Genomic DNA, 9,372 nt, shown 5'->3' on the forward strand with positions numbered 1-9,372 from the left:
GAGGCTAGGGTATTTGCCCCAGCCAGTAAATAACAGAGCTGGGATGCAAAGCCAAGCAGCACAAGAACAGGCTTATAGACAAATGGAACAGAACAGAGACCCCAGAAATCGACCCAACCCATTATGCTCAATTAATATTTGACAAAGGAGCCAAGAGTATACAATGGAGTCAAGACAGTCTATTCAACAAATAGTGCTGGTAAAATTGGACACGTATATGCAAGAAAATGAAACCAGACCACCAACTTACACCATACACAAGAATACACTTAAAATGTATAAAAGACTTAAATGTAAGTCACAAAACCATAAAAATCCTAGAAGACATAAAGCAGTAAAATCTCAGACATCTCTGTAGCAATATATTTTTTAATAATTCTTTATTGTTGAAGGTATATTACATATGCCCTTCCCCCCATTGACCTCCTGCAGCCCGCCCCCAGCCCCTCCCCAGGTCTTCACCACCCTATTGTCTGGGCCCATGGGTTATGCATATATGTGCACACGTTCTTTGGTAGATCACCTCCCACCCACCCACTCTCTGCCACCTTCCCTCCGAGATTCCGCACGCTGTGCTATGTCTTGTAGCAGTATTTTTGACGATATATCTCCTAGGGAAAGGGAAACAAAGGGAAAAAAACATATGGGAGTACATTAAACCAAAAAGCTCTGCACAGCAAAGGAATCCATCAACAGCCCTAGTCGGTTTGGCTCAGTGGGTCCCGGGTTCGATTCTGGTGTGTTTCTCTCACATCGATGTTTCTCTCTGTGTTTCCTTATTTTGGTCCTTTTAAAGTAAGTAGTGAAAAGTTTCCCAGTTGGCATCATTGTCATCATATACCTTCATCTCTTAGGATGAAGTCCCTTTTCCATTAATGACTTCCCACCTTTTCTATGAATTTTAACTGCATTACTCTGCATTGAGATTGGGCTGTCACTTTGCCTCTGAAGATTCTCAGTTGTGTTGAGTTACTGTTAGCAGCTCTCTTAGGGTTTAGTTTCACCTGTTCCATTTCTACCCCCAAGTCGTATACTTTGATTCAATTCTAACACTATCCTGGAGTTGGCCTCAGACTCCACTGGTTTAAGGACTCAGTTCTCAAGACTGCATTCACCTTAGATGCCAGCCACGTGTCAAGGCATTCCTGACTAGCTACAAAGTCGGGACTTTCCACAACCCCCTCAGGTTTAACAAATCGCTTGAACAGCTCACAGAACTAAAAGTACTATGCTAATAGTATTATTACAGTTTTACTATACAAGATACAACTCAGGAAGTTATCTATTTCTGTGTAACCAACAACCCCCAAACCTGGTGACTTTAAAGACAACCATTTCAGCCCTGGCCGGTGTTGCTCAGAGGTTGAGCCAGACCCTATGGTATTCCTCAGTTAATTGAGGACAATATCTTGATTACTATGGAGCACAGAAGGGCATCTTAGATACTGTTTCAAAAGCAAAAGCCATGAGTCCAAAACTGACTAATTTTCTCACAAAAGAAGAAAAGAGCTTGGTTGGGGTTTCTATCTCTCTCTGCCTCTCCCTTCCTCTCTGAAATCAATAAAAAAAATTTTTTTAAAAGAACAAAAGATCTCTCTTCACCAAAGGTTACCACAGGACAATTTTAATAGATAACAGATAGAAAAATTTGTTTGCAATATCTAAAAAGAAGAAAGATTAATATCTAGACAAAACAAAGAACTCATGCAGATCAACAAAGACAAAACAGAAATCCCTATAGAGAAAAGAGCACAAGATGTGAACAATTGCCCTGGCCAATGTGGTTCAGTTGGTTGGGCAATGTCCCATGGTTACTGGTTTGATTCCCAGTCAGGGCATAACCCTCCTGGAGGGATCAACCCTCCAGTAGGGGGCATGCAAGAGGCAGCCAGTCGCTCTCACATCAATGTATCTCTCTCCCTTCCTCTCTCTCAAAAACTCAATTTTAAAAGTAAATAAAGATATATTTAAAAGAAAAAAATGTGGCTTTCTCGGGTCCTTGTTTCCAAGATGACCAAGAAAAGAAGGAATAACAGTTGTGCCAAAAAAGGCCCAGGTCATGTGCAGCTTATTCGTTGCACCAACTGCGCCCGGTGCGTGCCCAAGGACAAGGCCATTAAGAAGTTTGTCATTCGAAACGTAGTAGAGGCCGCAGCCATTAGGGACATCTCCGAAGCCAGTGTCTTCGACGCCTAGGTGCTTCCCAAGCTGTATGTGAAGCTGCATTGCTGTGTGAGCTGTGCCATTCACAGCGAGGTAGTCAGGAACTGTTCTCATGAAGCCTGGAAGGACTGAACACCCCACCCCGATTTAGACCTGCGGGTACTGCCCACCAAAGCCCTGTAAGGAGCTAAGTCTTTAAAGAATGAAGAAAAGTTCTGTGGGGGAAAAATAAGTGGAAATTGTACTTCAAAAAAGAAAAAAGAAAAAAAATGTGAACTATTTGCAGAAGAAACACACAAGGCATCAAATATAGGATGAGTAGCCCCACCAGTGGGCTCAGTGGTTGAGCGTCAACCTATGAACCAGGAGGTCATGGTTCAATTCCCAGTCAGGGCATATGCCCGGATTTCGGGCTTGATCCCCAGTGTGGGGTGTGCAGGAAACAGCCGATCAATGATTCTCTCTCATCATTGATGTTTCTATCTCTTTCTCCCTCTCCCTTCCTCTCTGAAATCAATAAAAAGTATTTTTTAAATATATATATGAGTAATCAAAGAAATGCAAATGAAAACACAGAGATGACCTTGACACCTAGTACACTGGCAAAATGCAGGAAGCTGGTGGTGGGGACGTGGGAACTCAGGAACCCCATGCACTGTGAGTGGAAGTCAGCCTGGGACGGCCATTCTGACTGTCCTGTCCAGCTCTCAGAAGTAGTGGACTACACCTGCTCAGAGAAACACAGGGGGATGTTTAAACATAGGGGGATGCTTGCTCAAACAATAGGGTAGGTACCTCAGTTTCCAGATTGAGACCTGGAAACTCACATAAATCACCCCATTATGTTGCCAGCCCACATCACAAAGGTTATTCTCCTGTGTCTGAGGACCAGAACCACAAAATTGCTTTCCTTAACTCAGTGGCTCCACGAACTGAAACTATAGATAACCTTTAGAGATTATTAACTTTGCTCAATTTTGCTTCTGTAAAACTGCTTTTGCAAGATAATTCCACATTCCAATGTCTAGCAGGATGTGGTTTTTGCCTTTATAAGCTGGCTATGTATGGTGCCTGATGGGTATGAGATTTTTGGGGATGATCACTTAGTAAATTCTAAACTTACTAAGTGATCATCCCAAAAAATCCTATTCTATTTTCACTGGGGTATACACCTGATATTAATATAATAATAAAAAAATAGGAATAGATGGGAAATAATGTAAATGCTCATCAAAATGTTCCTGGTTAAATAAATTATAACATAACCACTAAATGGAATAAAATACATCTCTAAAAAAGAATGAGGAAATGTAGTGGTTTGGAAGGATCTTCAAGATATGTTCTTACTAAAAAGGCATAAATAATATGCCAACCTTTATAAAGAAATGAAAAGCCACCCTAGATTTGCTGTGTATACATTAGGAAACTGAAAAGAGGTACTGTGCTTATATAATAAAAGGCTAATATGCAAATAGACCAAACGGCGGAACAACCAGGAAACCGAACAACCAAACAATCGGTCACTATGATGTGTGCTGACCACCAGGCGGTGTGTGCAGAAAATGGAGGCACGGGCCACGGAGGTATGGTGGAGCAGGTAAGCAGAGGCACCAGACCAAGGCAGGGCATCGGTCGCTGTCATCGGGGCGAGCCTCTGGTGGTTACTGAAAATTCTTTGCTCCTGCGCGCTGTGGTGCCAGCACCACCGCTCATACCTGCTGCTGGTGACCAGCGCCGGACCCAATCACTCAGCGCCATCAGCGGGTGCGAGCAGCAGCTGCTGGCCCTGATAGCCCCTGAGGGCTTCTCCACCTCCCCCTGCTCCTAAGGGGTGATCAGGGCAGCAGCCGCCGTTTGCACCCACTGCTGGCGCCGGCCCCAATCGCTCCATGCCATCAGCAGGTGCAAGCAGAGCCGGGGCTGGCACCATCAACGCATGGGAGCGGCAGCAGCCAGAGGAGGGCTGCCAGCAGACAGGGGACCAGGGGTCACAGCAGGAGGGGCCAGGCGGTGTCGCAGGGTATGGGCCGAGACTGCCCCTGTGCCTACCGTAGCCTCGTGGCCAAGTTCCTTTCGAGGTGCACAAATTCATGCACTAGGCTTGTAGTATAGAATAACTGTAGGATGAATTTCAAGAAGCAAAAATTCTGGGCCAAAGGTACTTATTTGAAATTTGAAAGTTACTTATAGGTATTGTTATGTTGTCCTCCATACATGTCCAATTTTGCACTCCCACCAGCAACTGAAAGACATGAACATTTTCTCACAGCCTAGCCAACATAGTAAGCCGTTAAATGTCTGGGTTCTGCCAAATCTATCTAGTTGAAATATTGTAGATCAGTTTTAATTTTCTTTTCCCTTGAGTGAAGTTAAATATTGTTTCATATAAAAGTCATATATATTCCCATTTCCATGAACTATAAGTTCATATCTTTTTTTTTGAGAGAGAGAGAGAAACATTATTATTCCACTTATTTATGCATTCATTGGTTGATGCTTGTAAGTGTCCTGACCTGGTATATAGTGATATGAGATGATGATAGCTTGTGCTGTGAGTTATGAATATTTTTTCCCAAATTGTCATTTGTCCTTGGTTTTTCTGAAAGCCCTTTGACATGGAGATTTTTGCTTTTGCTTTTGTTTCCCATTTTCTTTTAAACCTGTAAGATTTCTAATCTCAATTTTTCTCAGTGTGTTTGTATGGTTTCTTTGTTTATATTTGAACCATTTGAAATTTATCTTGATGTATAGTATGAGATAAAGATTTTTAAAAAAATTTTATGGCTACCTGGTTACCCCAACACCAGTTACTAACTTGTCCACATTTTCTCAACTAACTGTTTAAAGATGTCCTCACCCTGCTATCCTATGATGTCCTATAGACCTTACACTAGCCAAGGTTCTTGGGAAACCAGGGTTCTGGCAGGATTGATGAAGCCTTATGGGGGATCTGAAGTGGACATTCTGTGTGAATAAAAAAGAAATCTAAGAACTCAAAGCAACTTTATAGTGTGTGAACATTTCTCACTGTGTCCCCTTTGTATCTAAGTTGACAATCAAGATAATGGAGTTGTGATATGATATTAGTTTGAAGAGAAACCAGTTCTCCAACCTCAAAGCTGCCAGTCCTTGTGGCGCTGTAGAGACAAGCTGGGAGGTGTTACCACAGCTGGTCTGTGAGAGCTTCGGAGGTGAGCTGGAATAGGACCTGAACACCCTGAAGCTATCAGGGAAATAATTACTTTTTCATTACAGGAGAGAGGGGAGAGAGAAAGAGAGAGAGAGAGAGAGAGGAAATTGGAGACCCTCTGTTTATTTTGGTCCTTTTAAAGTAAGTAGTGAAAAGTTTCCCAGTTGGCATCATTGTCATCATATACCTTCATCTCTTAGGATGAAGTCCCTTTTCCATTAATGACTTCCCACCTTTTCTATGAATTTTAACTGCATTACTCTGCATTGAGATTGGGCTGTCACTTTGCCTCTGAAGATTCTCAGTTGTGTTGAGTTACTGTTAGCAGCTCTCTTAGGGTTTAGTTTCACCTGTTCCATTTCTACCCCCAAGTCGTATACTTTGATTCAATTCTAACACTATCCTGGAGTTGGCCTCAGACTCCACTGGTTTAAGGACTCAGTTCTCAAGACTGCATTCACCTTAGATGCCAGCCACGTGTCAAGGCATTCCTGACTAGCTACAAAGTCGGGACTTTCCACAACCCCCTCAGGTTTAACAAATCGCTTGAACAGCTCACAGAACTAAAAGTACTATGCTAATAGTATTATTACAGTTTTACTATACAAGATACAACTCAGGAAGTTATCTATTTCTGTGTAACCAACAACCCCCAAACCTGGTGACTTTAAAGACAACCATTTCAGCCCTGGCCGGTGTTGCTCAGAGGTTGAGCCAGACCCTATGGTATTCCTCAGTTAATTGAGGACAATATCTTGATTACTATGGAGCACAGAAGGGCATCTTAGATACTGTTTCAAAAGCAAAAGCCATGAGTCCAAAACTGACTAATTTTCTCACAAAAGAAGAAAAGAGCTTGGTTGGGGTTTCTATCTCTCTCTGCCTCTCCCTTCCTCTCTGAAATCAATAAAAAAAAAATTTTTTTTTAAAGAACAAAAGATTTCTCTTCACCGAAGGTTACCACAGGACAATTTTAATAGATAACAGATAGAAAAATTTGTTTGCAATATCTAAAAAGAAGAAAGATTAATATCTAGACAAAACAAAGAACTCATGCAGATCAACAAAGACAAAACAGAAATCCCTATAGAGAAAAGAGCACAAGATGTGAACAATTGCCCTGGCCAATGTGGTTCAGTTGTTTGGGCAATGTCCCATGGTTACTGGTTTGATTCCCAGTCAGGGCATAACCCTCCTGGGGGGATCAACCCTCCAGTAGGGGGCATGCAAGAGGCAGCCAGTCGCTCTCACATCAATGTATCTCTCTCCCTTCCTCTCTCTCAAAAACTCAATTTTAAAAGTAAATAAAGATATATTTAAAAGGAAAAAATGTGGCTTTCTCGGGTCCTTGTTTCCAAGATGACCAAGAAAAGAAGGAATAACAGTTGTGCCAAAAAAGGCCCAGGTCATGTGCAGCTTATTCGTTGCACCAACTGCGCCCGGTGCGTGCCCAAGGACAAGGCCATTAAGAAGTTTGTCATTCGAAACGTAGTAGAGGCCGCAGCCATTAGGGACATCTCCGAAGCCAGTGTCTTCGACGCCTAGGTGCTTCCCAAGCTGTATGTGAAGCTGCATTGCTGTGTGAGCTGTGCCATTCACAGCGAGGTAGTCAGGAACTGTTCTCATGAAGCCTGGAAGGACTGAACACCCCACCCCGATTTAGACCTGCGGGTACTGCCCACCAAAGCCCTGTAAGGAGCTAAGTCTTTAAAGAATGAAGAAAAGTTCTGTGGGGGAAAAATAAGTGGAAATTGTACTTCAAAAAAGAAAAAAGAAAAAAAATGTGAACTATTTGCAGAAGAAACACACAAGGCATCAAATATAGGATGAGTAGCCCCACCAGTGGGCTCAGTGGTTGAGCGTCAACCTATGAACCAGGAGGTCATGGTTCAATTCCCAGTCAGGGCATATGCCCGGATTTCGGGCTTGATCCCCAGTGTGGGGTGTGCAGGAAACAGCCGATCAATGATTCTCTCTCATCATTGATGTTTCTATCTCTTTCTCCCTCTCCCTTCCTCTCTGAAATCAATGCAGGAAACAGATCAATGATTCTCTCTCATCATTGATGTTTCTATCTCTTTCTCCCTCTCCCTTCCTCTCTGAAATCAATAAAAAGTATTTTTTAAATATATATATGAGTAATCAAAGAAATGCAAATGAAAACACAGAGATGACCTTGACACCTAGTACACTGGCAAAATGCAGGAAGCTGGTGGTGGGGACGTGGGAACTCAGGAACCCCATGCACTGTGAGTGGAAGTCAGCCTGGGACGGCCATTCTGACTGTCCTGTCCAGCTCTCAGAAGTAGTGGACTACACCTGCTCAGAGAAACACGGGGGTGTGTTTAAACATAGGGGGATGCTTGCTCAAACAATAGGGTAGGTACCTCAGTTTCCAGATTGAGACCTGGAAACTCACATAAATCACCCCATTATGTTGCCAGCCCACATCACAAAGGCTATTCTCCTGTGTCTGAGGACCAGAACCACAAAATTGCTTTCCTTAACTCAGTGGCTCCACGAACTGAAACTATAGATAACCTTTAGAGCAGCGGTTCTCAACCCGTGGGTCACGACCCCTTTGGGGGTCAAACAACCCTTTCACAGGGGTCGCCTAAGACCATCAGAAAACACATATATAATTACATATTGTTTTTGTGATTAATCACTATGCTTAATTATGTTCAATTTGTAACAATGAAATTGGGGGTCACCACAACGTGAGGAACTGTATTAAAGGGTCGTGGCATTAGGAAGGTTGAGAACCACTGCTTTAGAGATTATTAACTTTGCTCAATTTTGCTTCTGTAAAACTGCTTTCGCAAGATAATTCCACATTCCAATGTCTAGCAGGTTGTGGTTTTTGCCTTTATAAGCTGGCTACTGCTCTCACTCAGGCGCTACAAGATTTGGAGAGCATTTGCCTCCTCGTAGCTTCCGGCTTTGAAATAAATGTGGCTCCCTAATTCAACTTCTTGAGGCGTCCTTGTGTGATTCTCGGGGTACATTACAATACCTAGAAGCTCCTGGGGCGTCCCCATGGCTGCCTTGCAGGGGTGTGCCCCGTATGGAGATGAAGATTTGCCCAGACTGAGGAAGCTACCAAGCAGACGCCCCAGGTAGGCCTGGTCCTTTGGAGCTTCCTGTACTTACCCTCTACTGTCCCCTGTCCCCACATACAGTTTCCTGACACCGGGCCCCGGCCCACAGAGTGCCCTCTGCATACCTCAGATTTCTGTTGCAAATTCTATCCAACATTCATCTAGCAAATGCCCTTAGCCAGGCCCTGTTCTGAGCACTGGGATAGGACTGAGGGTGAAGTGGTTCCTGCCCACAGGGAGCACAGTGGTCAGGGCAGAGCTGCCTGTCGCAGCCAAGAGATAGAGAATGAGGTCCAAGCTCATAGGACATCAGGGAAGGGAAAGGTCACTAACTAGGGTCAGGAAGCTTTCTGGTAAAGAATACAAGAGGGTTGGGCTGTGAACTATGGGTAGGAGTTCATGAACCCACAAAGGGCAGGGGTGTCTGGAAGGACAGTGAGGGAAAGGGGTTCTTGGTATCCTGGGTTTCTGCAGCAAACCTGGGAGCAACAGGCCTGGCCTTATACTCACCCTGCCCTGCCCTCCCCCACTGGGCTGACCGTTGGAGATGCTGTGAGCACTGCAGCAGGCAACTTCCACAGACCTCAGGACGGAGTGCAGTGACCGAAGACACAGTAAGAACAGAACACTGGGAGGCAGGGAGAGAGACTCTGTATTTTTCCCTTCTCCCCACCTGACCCCACCCCGGCCCCAGCCACCATCAAAAAAGGACCTGACCCTGAGGGCACCATTTCAGCCCTTCTCGTCATCCTGCTGAGGTTCCTAAGATGGGGAGAGAAGAGAAAAAACAATTTTAATAACAATAATGATGACAACAACTCCATAAGCGTTTCTATCAGGCTTACTGTGTGTCAGACAACATTCTAATACTTTCCACTGGTTACAATGCCCACCCATGTCTCCCTGCCATTTTTCAGA

This window comes from Myotis brandtii, unplaced genomic scaffold (assembly GCF_000412655.1).
Source record: "Myotis brandtii unplaced genomic scaffold, ASM41265v1 scaffold277, whole genome shotgun sequence".
NCBI lineage: Eukaryota > Metazoa > Chordata > Mammalia > Chiroptera > Vespertilionidae > Myotis > Myotis brandtii.